Raw genomic sequence first — 23,332 nt, forward strand, 5'->3', positions numbered from 1 at the left:
AATTCTTATTTTAATTCGGGGTGTTCCTAAATACTTGAAAGGAAAGCTTCTTTTTGAATATTAGTGTCAAGTTTGATTTAATTCCAAAATTTCAACCTTTATTCTATTTAATTCGGTTTGGATCGCAAATAATCCATATTAATCTGTTTAAATTGTCTTAGATCAATTAATGTTGCCTCAATAGATCTAATAATCGATATTAGACTCCCCTAGTCTAAGTTTCATAAATTTTAATCTAAATTTAATTCCTTCAAATTTTAATTTACCTTTTCCATATTTCAATTTCATTTATTTTAAACATCATCTTTTGATGCTTAGTAATCAATATTAAGCGGTTTAAGATCGATTCTCTTCCTTTATTTCATCAAAACTTTTACTTTATTTTCGACATTCTGACTTTCTAATTGAATTAAAAATTAAAAAAATGTCACAAATTAATTAACGTAACAATATGATGGATCTGACTTCCACATTTAGAACCCATCTAAGAGTAAGCGCATAAAGTGCCGCGCCTCTTTATGAGAACGCACCAGCTTCAACTGCGCCTTCTTCTAGTTAGATTCTTCCTCTAGTCACTCTTCTGTCCAGACGTAAGTTGTCTAGTTAGTATTATTAATCTAATATTACTATATTATCACCGAATCAGAATACCATTTAGTTTCCTAATTTATTTTCTAATCCTTTCTTTCAATTCATGTGTTGCATTTATGCGATGTACATCCGTTCATTTTATTTATTCAATTCTTTACCGTGCTATTCACATGAAATGAATGTAAATGTCTACTTTGACTCATTAATTCTTATAGCTAATTCACCGACTAAGTCTAATTCACATTTAGGATTACTAATGGATGTTGCATTGCATGCATATAATCGATATATAATCAAAGTAAATGACAATCCCAATCGATTAGTAGAGACTGCTATAAACAGAGGGCGGGACTGGGTGTTCGATTAAAGAACTTCCCAATAAGTAGCCTCCCCCTTTACTCAGATATCAGTGAACATCCGTGTTCATGGGCATTTTGAGCGTCATTCTAGACATAAAATGCTAAAGAGGAACGAGTCTTTATCTTTAGTGTACATGTCACATTATTCTGCTTTGTACATAATTTGACATAGCATAAAGTTGATTCAAACGGTTATCAAATTTCCATATTATTTTGGCGGCGAGACCTAATTGTAGGCTTGTTCAAACCTTTCACTAGTGGGAAGATGTGTCGCCGCTTGAACTATAACCTTTCACCATGGTAAAACATGAATAAGGTTTTGATTTGAATTTGCATTTGACCATTATAGATTCTCACTCGCGATATTTTTAGTCAGTTTTATCTCGCCTTCCTAGGCTCCTAACCAACCCAATTCGACTAATCGTCACATCTTGACAGTGCAATTTCTTATTTGTTCCTAGTAGACGGATAACGATTGATGTCGATCACACCGCGATGCCTTCTCATATTTCCATCAAGAGCTTTTACTACTCGAGCGAATGGAACTAGAAACCGAGCTTACTCTTCTTTATCATGGACATCTCCACAGACCGAGGTTTGATTGCTTGATGTGTAAACCACCCATCTAAACCAAAACCCTTTACAAGCACTCTGCATATTGTTGTAATGGCTGTTTGTTCGAATAAATGCTATATGTTTTCCGAGTCAATCAGGTGTCAAATATCTACTTTACAAACTAAATAATATCAAATTTCCTCTGAATCAAAATCAATTTCAAATTTCAAATTTCTCAAAAGTCAAAGAACAATTTTTTATAAAGAAATTCAAAATTTTTAAATAAATAGGAAACAAAGATTTTTATATGTATAAATTTTTTTTCAAACAAATGAAATGTAAATACGAACAACCAAATTCAGGTGGGTTTAACTTAAAGTCAAAATTCAAATCGAGTCGTTTCTTTAGACAAAACTCCATCAGGTTTAAAACCCGTCCCCCTTTTACATTTGGGTCATCAAAGTTGTAGTCGACTCCGAAGGCGTTACACAGTAATTTTGGCCACATATCCCGAGTAAGTTAGAATCTAAGTATTTCAAACAGTTCGAGTCACGTATCCCGAGACTCAATGCACGAGTCTTGACAGACTTCGTATTCTATTCCTAATGACATGCCCAGAGGCTCAAAAAACGAGTCTCAATCGGCCTCACTTTTGAATTTGACGTTTCAAAATAGGAACCGTCTTTTTAGTACTCCTAAAAACACGCTCCGAGTATCTACACTCAGGCCCGAGCCTAGAGCCAAGTCTGTTTTAAACACATGTCTAGTTCTATGGCATCGCGCCATCAACAAACCTATCAAACCCGTCAATAATGTCAATTGTCTTAGAGTCATTCTGTCAAAATCAACACTCGAGTCTAAAGTCAAAGCCAAACACCGTGAGTTCAAACACGAGAAGTCACTCACGACATTTCATGAACTCATAATCCAAGTCTAGTTGTCCCGTCTTGTCCTCGTGAAACACACAATCTAAGATATGATCGAGAATGGTAGAATACCACTCCCATGCAAGTCGTATGACAAGGTTATTAACCCTCCTAGAAACCTTGTTGCAAAAACCAAGAACCATTCCTAGACTGTTCTCATCTCCTCGCTCCACTTAACGAAGGAGAAATCAATGTCCTCGAAGAAGATGATGTCCATAGCGGTGTGCTCAAACCTTTCGTCGCCATCAAGATTATAGTCTCTAAGTTAGAAGGAGCCATCGACAATTAAAAAATCCGGCCTTCTAACATGGAAAATAAGTCTGTCACTCTCGAAGATCAGTTTGCAGGTATGAATAAGAATATTGATGATGAACATATAGAGAAGGAGGGTGACCAAAAATCCCTAGACTCGCAAATCCCAAGGATAAGTAGATGACAACTGAACGGCCTGTCCCAGTCCTTCTCACGCCACACATTCATCTTATTCAGGAGTCAAAATTGCCAAAGGCTACCTCATGGAACCTTCACCAACGAAAGCCAAAAGCCTCCAAGTTCTTTCACAAGTCTAGGCATACCTTATGCCTTAGCCTTGAACAAATTATCCTCTTTTGGTCTCCATATGCCTATTGATTCGACCTTGGATCCAAAGCCAGATAAGATGACCCGATTCTGAAATGACAATGCCATACTGTCAGTATCACCAAGGCAGAGGGCATGATACTGAAAATTGCTACAAACTTTAGCATGTCATACAAGATGAAATTTAGTATGGTAGGATTCATGTCTCACTCCTAACTAGTTCAGACAAAGAGACTGGGTGACCTTATAGGGAGTTGAATCCTTCAGATAATCAAGATGATGAATATTCCACCAATCATCTGGAGAAAAAAAAAAAAAGAAAACTGACTCACAAATGCCCAATCAATAAAGGGGAGAGGACATTAGTTTAACATGCCATTGACTGCCTTCACCCAAATTATGCATCTCGTTTGAAGGGTTGTTACATTAAAACCGTTGAGGATTTGTCAACGGATATTTATCGTATCGATGAAACTAATCAAAGAGCTTCAACATCCACGTTTACCACCAATAGGAAGGTCTTTTACATTACTGAAGTGAAATTTGTGGAGCCTATAACAAAAAGAGCCACACATCTACAAAGGCCATTATCAAACTTGGGCATGCCTTATGCCATTGCCTTTATAATATTCTTCACAAGAGGACTAATCCAACCAATTAGTCCGGCCTCAGATCCTCGGCCCAATAAGATAGTTCCTGTTTGGGATGGTTCTCAATATTATCTATTTCGCATAGGCAATGGACACGATACGGAGAGGTGTTACAAGCTGAAATATAACGTTCAGTATATGCTCTATGAAGGCAAGATATCTTTATCAACCCTAATCCATTAAGAGAGAAGTATTATCCTCATGGGTGTCTTACTTTTCAAAAAAAGGAAGGTCTCTTAGACTATTTTCCTTCTAGTATTCCAAACATCGAGGATAGAGTGCTCAAATGGTTCAACGATCAAGGTCAAACTTTCAAGTCGCCGGATATTGAAAGAGAATCGTTCAAAGACAATAGTGTTGATTAGTAGTCTAAATCTAAGATCGAGTCATAGTCCAAATTGGAATTCGAGTCTTAAGATTTCTTTCCCATATTTATTCTAGTGTTTGTTCTTTATTTTCATTCCTAGTGACAATTCAGGGTTTGTCCCAAAAGTCACGCCTTTTCTCAAGAAAAGAGAGAAAAGAGAGAGGGAGCACGAGATAGAGACGAGACTTGGGGCGCGACATTCAAGGAGTTTGAGATGGTTTTGCTAGAAAACTTTGGGGACTGAATTATTTTTAAAGGATTTAGAATGTGATACTAGTAAAGTTATATATAGTTGAGCTAATATGGATATCATTTATGTCGAGTTGTTTTTTTGAATCGATTTTGCAAAGTATGCACGAACTTCGGGACGAAGTTATTTTTAAGGGGTGAAGACTTTAATACCTGTAATTTTATAGAATAAGTGTTGGTTGAATGTAGGGCAAATTAAGATCGAACATAATAACGAAACGTTACAGCCAGTACATTCGAGAAATATTCGAACCTACAAGCGAGTCACGCGTGGATGTACGTTGTCTTGGTTTCGCGAAATTTGCGCAACATTAGTGCCACATTCGAGGTATGTAGTAACATTCGATCAGTTTCCTAATTACAAATAACTTACCTATTACCCTAGATTTTACTTAAACTATATATACCACTCATCCCATAATATTTCATACTTTACCATATATAAAACAAAACCCTAATTAAGAGAGAAAAGAGAGAGGGAGCACGAAATAGAGAGGAGACTGGGGAGCGCGATATTCAAGGAGTTTGAGACCTTTTTTGATAAATCTTTCTTCTTGATAATTTGTAAGTAAATAATCATATAATCCTTTAAATTAATTAATTAGTTTTGTTGTATAATAGTTATGCAAATGATTATTTTACCCAAACTCTATATTTGTAATTATTGTGATTGACCGTGAGACGGGATTGCGAATTGTTAATTGGTGACAAGATTGTTGAATTGGGCTGGTTATGGTCGGATTTTCCACCGTTTAGGACTAACCGTGACCTAGTGGTGCCGTGTGTAGGCAGGGCTGTGAAGGCAGTGTTTGACATGGGGGTTTTGGGAGTTAGTTGGTTAATTTACACCATTGTATGATAGCAAGTATTAGTTGTTGTATGATAACAACTATTAATTGTTGATTGTAGGATTATTATCTTGAATTAGGGGAAAATTCGTAGAGGAGCCGTTCAAGCTATCTCGTGTCTATTTGCCATGACGGAATATTACTAAGTTAGGGTTTTCCTACTCAACCTCTGTTGAATGTGTATTTGTCGTGCTTTAATATATATGTCATTCTAGGACGATTTTAATACCGAGTCATGTTGTAGCAATTTAGTTTGCGACGATCTTATACTGAGTTTTCATTAACATAATACGCTGCGGCGGTCAAATACTGAGCTTCTCTTGTGATAGTCATTGTTGGAATTATTATTGGTAATGTGATGTTGAGCTATTATTGAAATTATTTTGAAAATTGTGTTGGTCTGCCTACGGAGCAAGATAGTGACGAGTTTACAGTAGGCCAAGAACTGTTGCGGTTGTGTCCTGATGAAGGCATGTGAATTCTGTTTTGATAGTAGGTCAGGCACAATTGCGATTGTGGACCTGATGAATTAATAGGCCAGTAACGGGGATGTACATGCGTCGTGGACCTGATGTGTAAAGTAGGCCAGGCACGGCGGTACGGTGTAAGGGTGATGCGGTTAATTTTAGCGCACTTTTATCCCCATTTTGAACCCTTTCGCATGCTTTTTCGCACTTATTAGAGTCATTTCGGCGTCTTTAGCTTGCTATTTGATTTTCTATAAGATTTTAGCCCATTTGTAGGAAAGAAAGCAAAATAGGCAAAAATCGTACATAAATGGAGAAATTAGGAGCTAAATTGGTGGTACTAATGACCAAGCATGAAGAGGAGACGGAAACCAAAGACCCATAGGAAGGTTTTAAGGCAAATGAAGTCATTCCCCACAAACTAGGGAAATCACCCACGGGTTTAAGGGAAGCAAATGAAGAAAGGAGCAGTTGCAGAAGCAACCTGGTCGAGCTGAAGATCAACCCAGGTGGGTTGAGCCACAACCTGGGTGAGCACCACCCCAACCCAGGCCAGTTCTCAGGCAGACCTTATCCTTTATACTCCGAGCTTTCCCGAGCCCATGGCCAGGTCGGGCGGGGCACTGCTTTCTCCGCCTTCGATTTATAAGTATAATTACTCATTAGCCTTGTAATCTTGTAATTAGTATAAATACCCCTTATTCCATTAGGATTTGTATGCATTATTAGAGGGATAATTAGAAACAACTACTTTAATTAACATCTTAATTAATTTCAATTAGCTTAATCTTTCCACAATAATTCTTAGATCTAGCTTATTATTGAAGAATTCTGGTGTTGTATTTTAAGAAGGTGACAATTCTTCATTAATCAAAAGGGTTCTTCTGTTTTGTTCTTCATCATTATTGTTCAACTCCTTAAGTTTGGTATAATTCCTTAATATCTACTTAATTTCTTGTTAATCCTTGTTAATTACTTACTTTGATCATCATGTTTTCTATTGTTATGATGTTTGACAACATTATCTGTATGATCTACATGATAATGAGTAAGTAGTCTTCTAGCTATGGTTAATGGGGGATTAGGGAAATGATTAAAGGGTAGATACATACTTCATGAGTTAATTTGGTTGATTAAATTGTTGTTGTAAGTTCTAGCCTAGTTCACATGTTATGTTTGATGAAATGCTTGATTGACAACCTAGCATGATTCTCGACCTATTTAACAAAACATGTAAGATCAAAAGCCTCGGGGATTGTTAGACCATACACTAAGTTAGTAGGAAGACATGGTGTATGTCAGAAGCTAACTCGATTCGACCTATGGGCTGCAGGACCGAAACTTCCGGCCCTACTCTACCATGACCTTGACCAAACCAAACTCATACCCTTTGGATTTAATATTTGATCACCCTTATGAACCCATGACACCGTACTGATTTTCTCTTACTGATTTCATCCTTATTTACATTACTTTCTCTAGTTTTAATTATTTTACATTTCATTGTTTTTAGTTATTGTTGTTCCACTCATTTCATATCAATCATATCACTAGTAGAAAAAGTCTCATTGACATCGGTTATTTTACCCTATTTACATCGATTTTGTGGCGATGTTTCTGGGGGCGACGTATTTAGTATTTTTAGCTAAAAATCGCTTTCAGAACCGATGTAAATAGTATAAAATTAACATCGATTATGGGTAAAAAGCGATGTTACTAGTGTTTAATTACATCGGTTGTAAATAGTATATTATTAACATCGGTTATAGGTGAAAAGCGATGTTACTAGTGTTTAATTACATCGGTTTTGGTCTAAAACCGATGTAAATAGTATTATTCGGCATATTGAGCAATGTTCCAATTAAACTATCAAACACGTTCTTCTCCACGTGCATGACATCAATGCAATGCCTCATATACAAGTGCTGCCAATATGGAAGTTCCCAAAAAATTGACCTCTTTGTATGATATACTCCATCTGGTGGAGGTACGTACGGTTTTCCAAAAACTGTAGTTATATTCTTAACCTTATCGTAGTACTCTTCTCCACTCAAAAACAAAGGGGGTTTCCTATGCTCTGTTTCCCATAAAAAGCCTTCTTCTTTCGATATTGATGATTTTCAGCTAGAAAACGTCGACCACCTCTATACGAAAATTTGCCACTGTGCTCCAGCCAATCAGATTCAGTGTCATCCCCGCATACCGGACATCCCTTATCAGTCTTCAGTCGATATCCAAGAAAGGTTACCATAAGCTGGGAAGTCATTAATTGTACAGTACAACATAGCATGCATTTGAAACCTAGAGCTAGTACTTGCATCAAACACCTCTACCCCAACGTTCCACAAGAGTTTCAAGTCTTCAATTAGAGGAGCCAAATACACGTCAATGTCATTTCCAGGTTGCTTAGGTCCCGAAATTAGGAGTGTTAACATAATGTATTTGCTCTTTGTGGTAAGCCAAGGAGGGATATTGTAAATTATCAACATTACTGGCCAACAACTATGTTGGGTACTTAAAGTTCCAAATGGATTAATTCCATCAGTACAAAGTCCCAATCTTAAATTTCTAGGCTCTGAACCGAATTCTGGAAAGGTTCGATCAATTTTTCTCCATTGGGGAGAATCAGCTACATGCCTCAGTTTGCCATCTTTATTCCTGCCCTTTTGATGCCACAACATGTACTCCGCATCTTTTTTATTTGAAAAAAAGCGTTTAAATTTTGGTATTATTGGCAAATACCATAATGTCTTCACAGGACTCCCTTTCTTCTTGCCACCATTACCATTGTCTACCCTCTTGTATCGTGACTCACCGCACTTTGGGCATTCTTTTAATTCACTATACTTTTTTCTGTACAAAATACAGTCCTTCACGCATGCATGAATCTTTTGGTAAGACATAGATAATGGGCATAGTAGTTTCTTGCATTCGTATGTGGTGGAGGGAAGCTCGTTACCTTCCGGCAACATTTGACACAAAAGTTCTAACAAGGAAGTAAAACTCTTGTCACTCCACCCATTTCCAGCTTTCAATGTGAATAGTTTCAACACAGCTAATAAAAGAGAGAATTTAGAACCATTCGGGTATAAAGGTTTCTTGGAATTATCAACCATTCTCTGAAAAATAATAGGGCACTCCACAATATCTTCTTCAAGATCCTTCATCAACCCGTCAATATTATCATTATCAGGCTCTATATTATCATCCATATCAATATTTTCAAAGATTTCATCATCATTTTCTACCCCGACATCAATCTGATCCCCATCTTTATCATTAATTCCAAAATTTACGTTGGAACAAGTATCATTAACACTTTCTCCATGCCATATCCACACATTATAATCTGCTTTAAATCCTTTTAAAATTAAATGTTCCCGCAATTCATCCCTAGAATTCACCTTTTTACGATTTTGACATAAGGTACACGGACATACGAATTGATTATCTCCATGGAGTCTTTGATGTTCGACGGCACAACTAAGAAACTCCTCTAGTCGTTCAAGATAAACAAAATCACGCTTTTCATACATCCAACTTCGGTCCATAATCTAGTTAATAAACACATATATTAATGGGTATCTACGTCAATGATGTATAATAATCACATTAAATGCACTAAACTGTTTCGTGTAATAAAAATTAACCATCATTTAACGAGAAACTGAAATTGAATAAAGATATACATACCTTCAAGTAGCAATTAAGTAGCTTTGTAAGGTCGAAATAGAGAATTTTGGTGGAGAGAAAGCCTGTAAATAAGGATGATTTTAACCTTTATTAAAAATTATTCAAAATAAAAGTGATAACTAAAAAAAAAAAACATAAGAAAACAGAGCACTAGACAAGTTTTGAACAGAAACAAAGAGTGTTGCCATATCCCAAAAATCTTCTGGGCAACATCTGTAAAGGTTGTTAAATGTCCAAGTCGAACACTATGTTCTTTTGCACTTCACTTCAGTTCTATTAAGTTTAAGTCAAATACAATTACAAGTTTTAGAGGCTAACTATGATCAACCCACTTCAATCTATGCACCACATTTGCTTGAGATGGCTGGGAGAAAATTGGGCAGGACCCATCTCAATAAAACTGAATTAATCTAGATGTACAAGTGTAATGCATAAACTGCATAATCCTAGTCAATCTTTTACAATCCTCAGTCCTTTAACTGTGGGGAAAAAAAAGGATATAATTCACCAAACTTATCTACAACTTGTAAGTTTTGATCTTGAGTTGAAAGAAAGGATATGACAGTCCGTCAAATAAACTCGTATAACGGAAGCAATAAACCACGATGGAAACAATACAGAAAAATTCAATATTGACATAATTCACCAAACTTACTATTACTTTGGACTATTAACATAATTACACACTTAAAGTAGTTAAACTGACGGATAACACCTATGGAAAGAAATTTAAGAGAATTTTGAGCAGCAAAAGTCTGATTAGTAGTTAGAAGCTCTGTAAAGATGAATTAGAGTAGTCTAAACATTCATGAAACATGACATTTTATCGAAAAAATGGGAACCAGGCTGTATTTTGAGGATGGATCTGCAATTTCTGGAATTGGTTTCATAAATACGCAGGATTAAGAATCTGCATTCAATATGTTAAGTTTCTGAAGACATACTTTCCGTTTATTACGGCTTAATCAAAATTTTTATGTCATTAGAGGGATTTTGTTGATTTACCTTATTTTGGGGACGGGGGATAACATATTGATGAAAATTTTCTTAGTTAAAGGCGCTTATTAATACCTTCTGACTGAACTTGCTGAAGGAAGCTCTGCAAGTCAGGGCCACTAGCTTTATCTGCTAAAAAGAACTTGTCAATTTTATTCCACAAAAATAAAACTCAAGATAGCCGTTTCTGCCACCTACCTGGAATCTTGTGACGATGAATACTGCCTTGAACGACTCTTCTTTCTTCCTCTTCTTTCTTTAAACCTATATGATGAAATGGTAATATCGAGCTTTGAAAAATTGAGATCTACTTTTTAAGTGAATAACTTCCAAGTTTGTTTTGCACAAAAAATAAGGAACATAATAAGGTGCGCCGTGCGGCCACAAATAACATACAGAAAAGGAAAGGTTCCAAGGAGAAGTTTATTCACAAAGGCTTCAATACAGATACAAACTGGAAAAATATGCGCATCAACAAAGGGAGTACAAGATTGTGACAATACGAGGAGAGGAAATGACGACAATTAGGAATAGGGCTGAGTGTCGCAGAGGAAGGACAAAAGAAGCAAAAAATTCAACAGTTTGAGATCCAAGAGCACTTTTTCCTTATGTCTAAATAATAGAGCTCCTGAACTTGTAAGCAACTTACAATTACAACCGAAATAAACTCTACGTGAGATAAGTTTAGATATAAAGCTAGCACCAGACTACATAGGGACTACGGTCCTACGAGTATTATTTACCAGAAGCTAGAACTAACTAAAACCTAGAATCTAAATTAGATAGTATGAAATATAAGATTAAACGCCAACCACGAGCAGAAAAATGCACAACAGAAGCATACATTAATGTCGAACTAGGGAACCAGAAGATAGTCAGTCAATCTGTATTCCCCGAGAACCAAATAAGGGAAAATCAAGAGCACAAATTAGCATTACAAGCTGGAGAGATAGAAGCTGAGAAAGAAGAGAAAGGCTGGGTAATTGCTTCTTCACTTAAATCAACGGGAGTATTGGGAATGACTTGGAATTACATTAAATTTGGTGTCATACATACTTTTTTTTTTTTTTTTGGTGGAAATGTAAGTAGTATTATTGCTCAATCCCAAAGGGGATACAAGTTTCACCATTACAATCATTCCTTTTATATTTTTTTTTTATCTAGATATCAAATGCTAGACAAAATTACCATACTGATATAGCAAAAATAAAGAAGAGAGCTACACTAAACTACATACGCCTACATCAGCCCCCGTGTCCTGCACCAATTTACATCAGTCAGCTTCAAGGTTCCTTTATCTAGAGCCATTAAACGTAGCTTGCTCTCCCTCTGAATACATTGGACCTGCATACTAGGGATAATGACGAAGCCCTCAATCCTACACTTGTTCCTTGCAGTCCAAATACTATACTCTAACGCCACTACCAGAGAACTGAGCACCAACCGCACAAAACCAGAGCAACCCCTCTGCCTGAGCATCTCTACAGGGTCAGAAATGCCCTGAAATCTACCAGGAAGGTCAAGCCAGAGAATAATTTTCTTTTTTCAAAAAACCGCAATTTCCGATAACACGTAAAGCCATTATTTGAAATAGCTGCTTTACTTGAAAATGATAACGTGGACCCAATGGCGAGAAATAGTTCAAAACGAGCGGTTCAAATTGAGTCGGTTTAATTTGCAGGACGGTCCAGGTTCAATGTTCGATGATCTGACCGTCCCTATTACTTAGCTAGTAATTAAAGTCTTTATCAATCAACAATTGATTGTTATGTCTGTTCTGCAACTTCCTTATTCACACTTGAATAATATTCCAAGTGAATAGAAATTAGTTGACGTAGTTCGTATATAACTAAAATACTGCAGATTGTAATATTATTACAAATAGCTAGTAATTAAAGTCTTTATCAATCAACAGTTGAAGAATTAAAGTCTTTTTTTTGGCATTGAAGTTACTTTAGACTTTCTTTGCACAAGGAAAATTGAAGACTTGTACTGGCGACTTGTACTAGTAATCAAACATAAAGCTGCATATCTTATCCGACTTGTAAAAACACCAGAACCGTTAACAAAATGGCGGGGATGAAAATTAAAAACGAGCATCAATCCCAAAATACACAGAACTAGTTTCACACGGCAACAACAAGAAGAATGTAGTCAGTAACAGCAAGGGAATGAATTTTAACAATCGGAAATTGTTGTTTTCATCAGCAGTAGCATAAGACGGTATTACTCTGTAACAATTAACAGCAATGCCAGAGCCCTGAATCGCTATACTGAATTCTAAAAATCGCAAATAACATCAGATTGCTTTCACATATTACACAAGTGACCAAATAGTTGACACATATAATTGACTACAGCATATGTAATTGCAAAATAATTGGAGAAACAATAAGAAAAATTTAGATGCAGGCATACCTGATTAATAGATCATACGGGGTCAAAGCAGGAAATTGATTGAGGGGTCGGCAGGTGTGCGTGACGATGGGTAGATAGGGATTGTGGTGGTCGGATAAAGAGGAGGCGACGACCACAGAGCGTTGGTTTGTGTTGTGGGAACTGGGAAGCAAAGGGTTTTCGTGGGTGAAGGGTTTTGAATTGCGTGGGAATTATGGGGGTAACTGAAAGGTTGGTCATACTATTACGTGTTTGTCGCGTGAAGGACTCGTTTTAGTAACATCGGTTTCAACCGATGTATTTTAAAGATCCTTAAAATAACTGTTAATGGTTATTACCTCGGTTTTAAGAAAACTGATGTAATGCCAATATATTAACATCGGTTTTCATATAACCGATGTTAATATAATATAAATAACATCATTTTGATTTTAAAACCGATGTTAATAACTCTATTATGAACAATTACATCGTTTTTATTAAGAAATGATGTAACTAAGGCGATGTCAATAGGACTTTTTGTACTAGTGTATGTGACACCATTGATACTATTACAAGCATCTTGTTAAACATTGCAATTTATTAAATTTGATAGTTAACCGTCCTTTGGGTTCGACCTCTAATTACTACTTTCTATGTTGTTTGATGAGTGATAAATATTATTTGGTGGTTTGACGATACATTAAAATGGCGCCGTTGCCGGGGATGGTGTGAATTGAGTTGAATTGAATTATTTTGTTTTTGCGCTTTTAGTAGTAACTTTGTTTGTTTTGACCTTTGGGAACCTAGTTCCTTAAGGTAGTGCTAATATTTCCTCTAGTGTTGTCTTTTTCATGCATAGAAGATCAAATCGTGGTAACGCATTACCAATTGATACGGAAATTGAAAGAACGCCGAGAAACATAATATGAGGTTTTAGAATCATTGAAAGGGGATCTACTTCAATCACGGAGGGGTCAAGCTCTTTGAGGGATAGAGGCCTTGCTGACATTTGGATTGAATTTGTAAATCCATTTGCAAGAGAACCACAAATCAACCAATTTACCAACCCTCAAATAAACCCACAAAATCAACCAATCATGCCAAAATTCTCATCACATTTCGTACCAACCGAAGATAGCCTACCCAATGGTACTCATACACCCACATACCTAACGCAAAACTTCATAGAAAAATCCGCTATAATAAAATTAGTTGAAAGAAGCCGATTCGGGGGGATGCCATGTGAGGATCCACATCTTCACTTGGAAACGTTTTGTGATTATTGTGAAGCTATCTCTCAAATGGGTGTGAATCAAGATCAAATATGGTGGGTGCTCTTTCTATTTTCATTGATAGCAGCCGCAAAACAATGATTTAAGTGTTTGGACAAAGCTACTCTTGGCATTAATTCATAGAAAAATCTAGCCTTAGCTTTTTACAAGAAATTCTACCCACCAAACAAGTCTAACATGCTTAGAGGTCAAATCAAGGGATTTAAGCAAAGGGAAGATGAATCATTATATGAAGCTTAAGAGCTTTTCAAGGCAACTTGTCGGTATTGTCCTTATCATGGTCTTAGTGAATGATTTCTAGATCAACAATTTTGAAATGGACTTTATGACGATTTAAGGAATGTCTTAAACATGGGTTCAAATTGTATGTTCACCGAAGTTGATGACAATCAAACTTGGGCGAAAATCGAAGAGATGGGTACTCATAGCTCTTAATATGGTAGTCCTCGGAAAGCTAGTAGAGGAAGAAGACACGAGGTTGATTTTGTGATGCAACTTTGTGCCGATTTTGGTGCTAAATTAAGTTTTCACATGGATACCATGAACATGAAGTTCAAATAAGCCATATAGGAAGTGAACAAGGCTTCAACTCTCCCAAAGCCACAAACGGTTCATCAAGTTAATGCCATGGCCATGACACCATCTATTCCAAGTAGAATTTGTGAGAGGTGTGGAACTTTGGGACATGATCAACAAAAATGCAGAGGGACGAAGGAACACGTGAATGCTTTTCAAGCATACAAGAATGGTACTCGATGCTCAAATTTTTACAATGAAAACACCAAGTACCACCCAAACCTCTCATATAAAAGTTCAAATGTTCAAAATCCATAACCAACATACATCCCACCTCAATTGATAAATCCTACTCAAAGACCTTTCTATAATCAAAACCAAGAATTTTAAAATCAACCATTGTACAACCAATCCTCATACAACTAACCCAATGACCCAACCTTTGATGTTCAAAAAGCAATTCTACAAATGCAAAAGAACAAAAAAGAATCCTTTTCTCAAATTCAAAAATATAGCCAAGCAAAATATATCACCATCAACAATATACTTGCACACAACAAGATGCTTGAGACTCAATTGTCTCAAATGGCCTCACCAAGCTCACAAAGACAAAAAGAGCAATTACCTCCTCGTAATCCACCCATAAGAAATGAGACGGCTCATGCTATCCACTTGAGAAGTGGTATCCAATATGAGAGTCCTATGGTGCCAAGTGAAGAAATTATTGTTGAGGTGAGGAGCAAGATAAATGACAAAGGTTTGGATAAGAGTGATGGGGACACAAGGAAAAATGGTGAGAAGATGGTAGATGGGAACAATGATGAAAGTGAATCAATAAATAAGAAGAAATACAAAGAAAGAAATAAGAAGGTTGTTGAAGAGCCTATTGTCATTAGGCTACCTTTTTCATGTAGACAAAAGAAGCCTAAAATGAATAAGCAACTTGGGAAACTTATGAAAATCGTGAAGAATTTGGAATTCTAAATTCTTTTCACAGAGTTGATTACCCATGTGCTGGCTTATGATAAGTATATGAAGGACATTCTCATAAAGAAGAAGTCCATTGGGAAAATGGAAACAATTGCTTTCAACAATGCTTCTAGTGCTATTCTACAAGGTACCTCACCACCAAAGTTACAAGATCCCGAGAGTTTCTCTATCCCTTGCACACATGGTGACACAAGATTTAAAAATTCACTTTGTGACCTTGGAGCAAGTGTAAGAGTGATGCCTTACTCGGTTTGTGCAAAGCTTGGGATGGGAGAGTTAAAGTGCACGAGCATGACGCTTCAAATGGCTAATCGCTCACAGATAAACCCCTAGTAGTTTTGGAAGATGTACCGGTTCAAGCTGGAAAGTTTTTCATTCCCGTTGACTTTGTTATCGTAGACATGACGGAAGATGCCCATATCCCGATCATATTGAGAAGATCATTCTTGCATACCGCCAGAGTGGTAATAGATGTAAAGAATGGAATGCTCACCTTGAAAGTAGGCGATGAAAGGATAACCTTCAACCTTATCAAAGTGATCAAAGCTCCTAACCTCAAGGAACAATGCTTTATGGTTGACCATGCTCCTAATGATGTGAATTATAAATTTGAGACACCTCCTTGTCCCCATCCAAAAGATTAGCCTCTGTGGACGTGGCCACCTACACGCCAAGCCGATCTGTTGGACGTATAGCGATCTTTTGAAAGCCACGTTCGGCGGCGTAAAAATGCTTTCGACCGGATCATTTTAGATCGGTCGGTTTCGTCTCGGTAAGGGTCTCGAAACGATTGGAGATGTTCAAAGTCGCCACCAAACATTTGTGAGATGCTTGGAACCCGTTCGAATCCACTTTATACCTTGGTCAAACGAAGCACAAAGCAGTGTTTGACGTAGGTACTAAAGAGCATGAATCGTCCCTTTTTAGCATCCTATCTCTAGAATGACTCTCGTACGCTCTGGATAAGGTCGTCCACTATCCAAAGTTTCTGAGTAAGTGGTGAAGGTACGTACTGGGAAGCCCTTTAATCAGACACCCAATCCCGCACGCGGTAGCGGCCTCTACTGATCGATCTTGGTTGGTTGAATGCAAAAGTTGATAAAACGGTTTAAATGCATGAATGCGCAGTCAATAATTTAAACCTAACATGTGAGAGCTTTCTAAGTCGGTTTATTTAATCCAAGTATCAAGTATAAGATGTCGAGTTGGATTTATGGTTGATTTGCATGCAAGACGGAAATTAAACATCCATTTACCGTATTAGGTTTATGGTGTATAACGTGATCCATTTGTCTTAGTATGGCATTTTGCAAATATGGTTTTTTGAATGGGCAGATTAGTCATCTGATCCGTCCTATATCCGGGTTAATCGGAGTCGGGATCGTCCTAGACTAATGCTAGAAGGGGAACAGACCCTGCACCAGGCAGCCATGTGAGGCGCGAGCCTGTTGGCAGTGTAAGAGGGCCTCCCATGGTTTGAAAATAGGAAAGAAATGGCCTGTTTAGGCGCAGTCAGTCAACGGTTTAAGAGGCATTCTGACCATTTGAAAAATGTTTATAAAAGTATTAAAAATAGGTATTAAACCCGTTTTGGTTTGAAAAGGCCTTTTAGACCGTATTTGTTGATTTGAGGAATGAGACTCGAATAATCATCATTATTTTGATGATATTCGGTGTCGGGTTCGACTTGACAAGCTTGACATGAATAGTTTTGAAAATAATTATGAACTAATTTTTTTAAATTCATTTGAATATAATTAGTCGATACTCATCATTGTACTCGGGTTAAAATCCGACATGGTATATAGAACCAAGGATGACTTTGTGTTGGTGACTAATACATTTATTTTGGAAATGTAAAGAAATGATGAAAGGCTTTAAAATACCTTCCAAAATGTAAAGAAATTAAATAAAAGGCTTTAAAATACCTTTTAAATGTAGCTAACTAATATTATCACCGAAACACGGATTAACCCGTCATGGTATTAAGAATCAAGGGTGAAAAATGTTTTATGGTTAAAAACTTGTAAAAAGGAAATAAAAAGGGTTTGAAAATATTTGAAATGGTAAAAACCGATTACAAATATGAAGATAGATTAAAGAGGAAAGACGAGAACAAACACGGATGAGTCTGACCTGGACACCCCATTGAGGCGCGAGCCTCTGTGCATAACAAGGGGCTTCTGTCTCAGGCCAAAACTCGGTTTTGGCTCGTCTAACCTATATTTGGATCGTGTTATGCATGATTTAGCATGTTATAATCATGAAACAAGTAAAGACATGATAAAAGAAGGATTTTTACACCCTCATACTTACATGCTTGGTTATGGCGAGAAACTGACGTAAGTGTATCAACTCGTTTGGTCGGAAAAGACTCAGTTTAAAATCGTTTTAGTAAGTAAAAAAAGTGTTTTATTAAGATTAGTGATGGTGTAGTGGTCGAAATGGTTGGTCAAGTGATTTAATGCACGATGACGGTACCAAAAAATGTGTAAGGCATGTATTTACGATCGGTAGGTCGTAAATACGCGTCGGATTGTGACTTAGGAAGTCGAGTCGAGAATTTTAAGTGGGAAAAGAGGGGGCGGACACTCGCTTAAGTTCTCATATAGGGGCATTTGAGGGGTATCTATAGGAAAATGAGTGGTTGTGTGAGTTTTTAGCGACGTGGCCACCTGGGCTGCTCAAAGAGGCGCGAGCCACGTCGCGGGTCTTCGAGGTGTCTTGTCGCTTTCACACAAATGCAATCATGATTTGTTTTATCCGAGGATTTGTAGTCACATGTTTGGTACTTGACCATTCATGAATCTGGGAAATATTAGCATAGAAGGTTTTGAATGGTTTGTTTTTTGTGGTTGACTCGGTTTGACTCGTTGTTGGAGTCGGGATTTGAATTTTTGAGTCGGTTTTTGGTCCGGTGTCGGTTTTGTCTCTAGTTAGTGTCATTGCGACCCCGTCGTCATGCATTAAACACTCCAGGTACCTTTGAAAAGTTTTGAAATGTTTTATTTTCGAAATCGATTTATGTTTTCCGACGTAAAGTTGTACACGAACTGTCGATCAAACGCCGCGATTCCATGGCATGTTATAGTCCGATAATCATCGGGTGTTTGTTGGAGACTCAGCAGATACTGGGTATCTACAGAGCCCCCACTTTGACTGAGGCTTGGACAGGGCAAAAGTCAAAGTAGAGCCCCCAGGTCAATCGAAGATTACAACCTGGAGACCCAAGCGACGTCAAGGCGGCTCGAAAGGATTCGGGCCAAGGACCTGCCGTCGGGAAGGGCGACGCCAAGGCGACTCGAGGGTACGAGTCAAGGACCTGTCGTCGGGAATGGTTTAGAGTCTGTCGACTGTCCGAGCGGGTCGTTTAAAGTCCGTTAGACTACATACAAAGTGTCGCCAGCCATAAGAAGGAATCATACCTGAGGCATCTTCGGATATGTCCTTGCACGTTTGCGGACAAAGGCTCGCCAGTTGTGGTGCGTACATGAGGAAGGCTCGCCAGCCGCGGCGCGTAGTAAGGCTCGCCAGCCAAGGTGCGTATATGAGGAGGGCTCGCCAGCCGCGGTGCGTTGTAAGGCTCGCCAGCCATGGGGCGTACATGAGGAGGGCTCGCCAGCCGCGGTGCGTTGTAAGGCTCGCCAGCCATGGTGCGTACATGAGGAGGGCTCGCCAGCCGCGGTGCGTTATATGGCTCACCAGCCATGGTGCGTATATGAGGAGGGCTCGCCAGCCGCGATGCGTAGTAAGCCTCGCCAGCCATGGTGCGTACATGAGGAGGGCTCGCCAGTCGCGATGCGTGATAAGGCTCGCTAGCCATAGGGGCGTATATGAGGAGGGCTCGCCAGCCGCGATGCGTAGTAAGGCTCGCCAGCCATGGGGCGTATATGAGGAGGGCTCGCCAGCCGCGATGCGTAGTAAGGCTCGCCAGCCATGGTGGGGTCTATTGATTGACCGTGAGAGTAGCCGCGTTGGATGGGATTGTTTTGGAAATAGCGGACTCTTGATGACGCCGTGGAAATATTGAATTTTTAATTTTACTATTATTGTCTTTGAAATAAGTGCGTTCCGCGAGGAAGCTCCCTGTTGACATTTGAAGGAATAGTGAATTTTGGATCTACACTACTTGTTTTTGAATTTGAAGTGGCCGTTTTAATCGCCGTTTGTTTGAGTTTCGAACGAAATAGCGAATTTTGAATCTTCGCTATTACATTTGAAGTGGCTGTTTATGTTGCCGCCGTTGACATGTTATGGGAATAGTCAATTTTGAATCTTCACTATTGCTTTTGAAGTGACGGTTTATGTTGCCGCCGTTGACATGTGAAGGAAATTGTGAATTTTGAATCTTCACTATTGCTTTTGAAGTGACGGTTTATGCTGTCGCTGTTGACATGTGTGGTAAAAATAGTGAAATTTGATTTCCGAGTATTATTTTGAAAATGACAGTTTTAATTGCCGTTGTTTGAAATTTGAAGAAATAGTGAATTTGAATTTCCATTATTATATTCGAAAATCACGGTTTTAATTGCCGTCATTGGAAATTTGGAGGAATAGTGAATTTGAATTTTCACTATTATTTTTGACAATGACGGTTTTAATTGCCATCGTCGAAAATTTGCAGAAATAGTGAATTTTGAATTTTCACTATTGTTTTTTGAAAAATGACGGTTTTAATTACCGTCGTTTGAAATTTTGGAGGAAAATAGTGAATTTGAATTTTCACTCTTATGTTTTTGTATTTGAAAAATGACGGTCCTTAATGTCGTCATTGAAAATTTGAAGTTTGTTATGGGAAATTGGGCCAAAGCCCAAAATTTCGCTGAATAGAGCAGGGAGCACCTCATTGAGGTGCGAGCAACCTGGCGAGATAAGGGTGCTTCCCTATTTTTCTGTAAAAGACGCGAGAATGGTTTGCATACCATTCTCACTTCGTTTTCAACCTTTCGACAAAACAAACAAAAAAACCGCCATTGTTGATCTCTAGCTTGCTTCCATTCATGCCATTATAAACATGTCATCTCAAGGTATGTATTTCCTCTTGAATCCATTTGAATTTGTTGGTCTTTTTGATAGATTGAATTAGGGCGAAATATTTACCCTAGAAAATCGATTTGGGCGTTTTTAATTGAGCCCATTTCGAGTGAAATTGATGATTGCATTAGGTTAGAAACCTGTTTAGGAGTATAGGGGTGCTTTTAATTTGTATTTTGGTCCCCGTTTGCGTTCCCTATGCTCGAAAAACATGAGTGAGGCGAAGAAACCGTTTCATTTCACAATGCCAAGTTTATTTGCTTGGGTAGTGGGTCCCACTAGGTTGCATTGTAGTCGGGAAAGATTGTGTTTGCCATTGTGGATCTTTGTCGGGTATTGTGGGCAAAATTGGAATTTTTGCCTTTTGTGACGGTCTCATGTCTGACGGAATAAGCGCCTGTTTAGGCTTGAATTGAGTCAGTTTGCCTTGAAATAGACCCAATTGGTAATTTAGGTCGCTTTGAGGCGTGAGAAAATCGTGTTGCCTTTTTGTGGTCGTATTTTGAAATTTTGACCGGTTTGTGCCCAAATTGGCGTAGAAACTGCCTTTTTGAACCGTAGAAAAATACCCCATTGCATCGGGATTGTATTTTTGTTTGTTGGCGACCTTGTGTGGGTCTTAGGGTGCCGTTTTTTATTGTGGTTGTTTTGACTCGTCTTTTGCTTGAAAAGAAGGGCGATTCGTCTTTTGTGCGTTTTTTGTTGTTTTTGTGAATTGTTTTTGTTTGGTTGGGTTTGGGCGGGATTACCCTTGTTCTGCATTGTAGGTTTTTTTTGGATTTGTCCATTTCACGCCGTCGTAAAGCCAAAATTTCGGCTGACGTTCTTTGATTGCAGAGAGTGTTCGGGACAGGCTGGGTCCCTTGCTGCGACTTTTGAGGAGCTGTTTGTGACGGGCCGGTTAGTACTCCGGCTAGTGCACCTGGCATGACGGTGGAGGATGCCTCCGAGGAGGAGGGACCCCTCGAGGAAACTGTTGGGGCCGAGAGGGCCGTTGAGGAGCGTGAGGAGCCCGTTTTTGGGGCTACTGGCGTTGAGAGGGCTTAGACTGGGTCTGAGGCTGGCACCTCCAGGAGAGGGTTACTAGGAGTAGACGAGCTCCTCGACCGACCAGACGGACGTTGCAGAACGTCGCTAGGATTGTCGAGTTGCCTCCTATCCATCACGTCGAGTCTCGTGGGCCGAAGAGACGGAGAGTGGAGACGGTTGAGGACGACGCTCACGTCACTGGCTGGGACGTTAGACGGGCTACAACCCCACGGGGGTTGAACCTGCGGGCGGCGCCTGCTTGGACCGAGGGTTTTAACAGTAGCCAGTTGCTCCTTCGACTTGACATGCACATCTCCTACCGTGCTCACGAGGGCTTGGTGAGTCATGTCACCTGATTGAACTTTCGTCACTTTTCAAGTATCAGACCTAAATAGGTGTTCTGACGTTGTTTGTTTTTGATTTCAGGAGATCGGCACCATGAGGACTTTCGCGGGCTTTACTACCTGCCTGGGCTTTTACGACATTCTCCGAGCCGGTACGAGGGCGTTGATAGAGAGGTCAGCTTTTGAGCCGTTGGTGGCCGCTTGGCGGGACATGCATAGGTCTTCGATTAGGTCGAAACTGTGTTTGATCCGTGCCATGTTGGATCGGTATTGGGATACGACGTCGTCGTTCCACATGGAGTTTGGGGAGGTCAGTGTGACCTTAGAAGATTTTGCCATGATATCCGGCCTCCCTTGTGGCGAGACGCCTGTTGAGTTCAGGGAGACACCGGAGAGGGTGTCTTCTCCTGTGGTTACTCGTCTGATCGGTACTGTTTTGCCTGAGCCTTTCGACGTTACTCCGTACCTGATCGCGAGCTCGTACGTGAGAGACCACTTCAGAGGGAGAGTGGTGGGTTACTCCGTACCTGATCGCGAGCCCTCCTCCTCCAATATCACCCCACCTTACCCATTTGAATACCACGAGTTCAAACCCAAAGATGTCGAAGTGGGAAATGATTACTTGACTCTACTCATGAGGGAAATGCATAAGCAAGCTTACAATGATAGAGTGGATGCTTACAAGGCCCAATATCCGTGTAACACCCAAAGATGGCCAAGGACCTGCCGTCGGGAAGGGCGACGCCAAGGCGACTCGAGGGTACGAGTCAAGGACCTGTCGTCGGGAATAGTTTAGAGTCTGTCGACTGTCCGTGCGGGTCGTTTAAAGTTCATTAGACTACGTACGAAGGCTCGCTAGCCATAAGAAGGAGTCATACCTGAGGCATTTTCGGATATGTCCTTGCAAGGTTGCGGATAAATGCTCGGCAGCTGTGGTGCGTATGTGAGGAGGGCTCGTCAGCCGCAGTGCGTTGTAAGACTCGCCAGCCGCGACAAGGAAATGTACCCGAGGCATCTTCGGGATGTGTCCTTGGAAGGGTTGCGGACAAATGCTCGCCAGCCATGGTGCGTATGTGAGGAGGGCTAGCCAGCCGCGGTGCGTTGTAAGGCTCGCCAACCGTGACAAGGAAATGTACCCGAGGCATCTTCGGGATGTGTCCTTGGAAGGGTTGCGGACAAATGCTCGCCAGCCATGGTGCGTATGTGAGGAGGGCTCGCCAGCCGCGGTGCGTTGTAAGGCTTGCCAGCCGCGACAAGGAAATGTACCCGAGGCATCCTCGGGATGTGTCCTTGGAAGGGTTGCGGACAAATGCTCGCCAGCCATGGTGCGTATGTGAGGAGGGCTCGCCAGCCGTGGTGCGGTGTAAGGCTCGCCAGCCATGGTGCGTATGTGAGGTGGGCTCGCCAGCCGCGAAGCGTTGTAAGGCTCGCCAGCCGTGGTGCATTGTAAGGCTCTCCAGCCATGGGG

The 23,332-nt window shown here is 39.6% G+C and overlaps 1 non-coding gene across 1 annotated transcript; it reads right to left on the reverse strand.

Moving 5' to 3' along the window:
- Nucleotides 1-14,128: 14,128 nt before the first annotated feature.
- LOC141603547 (small nucleolar RNA R71) lies at nt 14,129-14,235 on the reverse strand. The gene has a single exon (XR_012525415.1). It is a non-coding gene; the product is annotated as a small nucleolar RNA R71 (small nucleolar RNA).
- Nucleotides 14,236-23,332: the final 9,097 nt, after the last annotated feature.

The sequence above is a fragment of the Silene latifolia genome, chromosome 9 (genome assembly GCF_048544455.1).
Source record: "Silene latifolia isolate original U9 population chromosome 9, ASM4854445v1, whole genome shotgun sequence".
Classification (NCBI taxonomy): Eukaryota; Viridiplantae; Streptophyta; class Magnoliopsida; order Caryophyllales; family Caryophyllaceae; genus Silene; species Silene latifolia.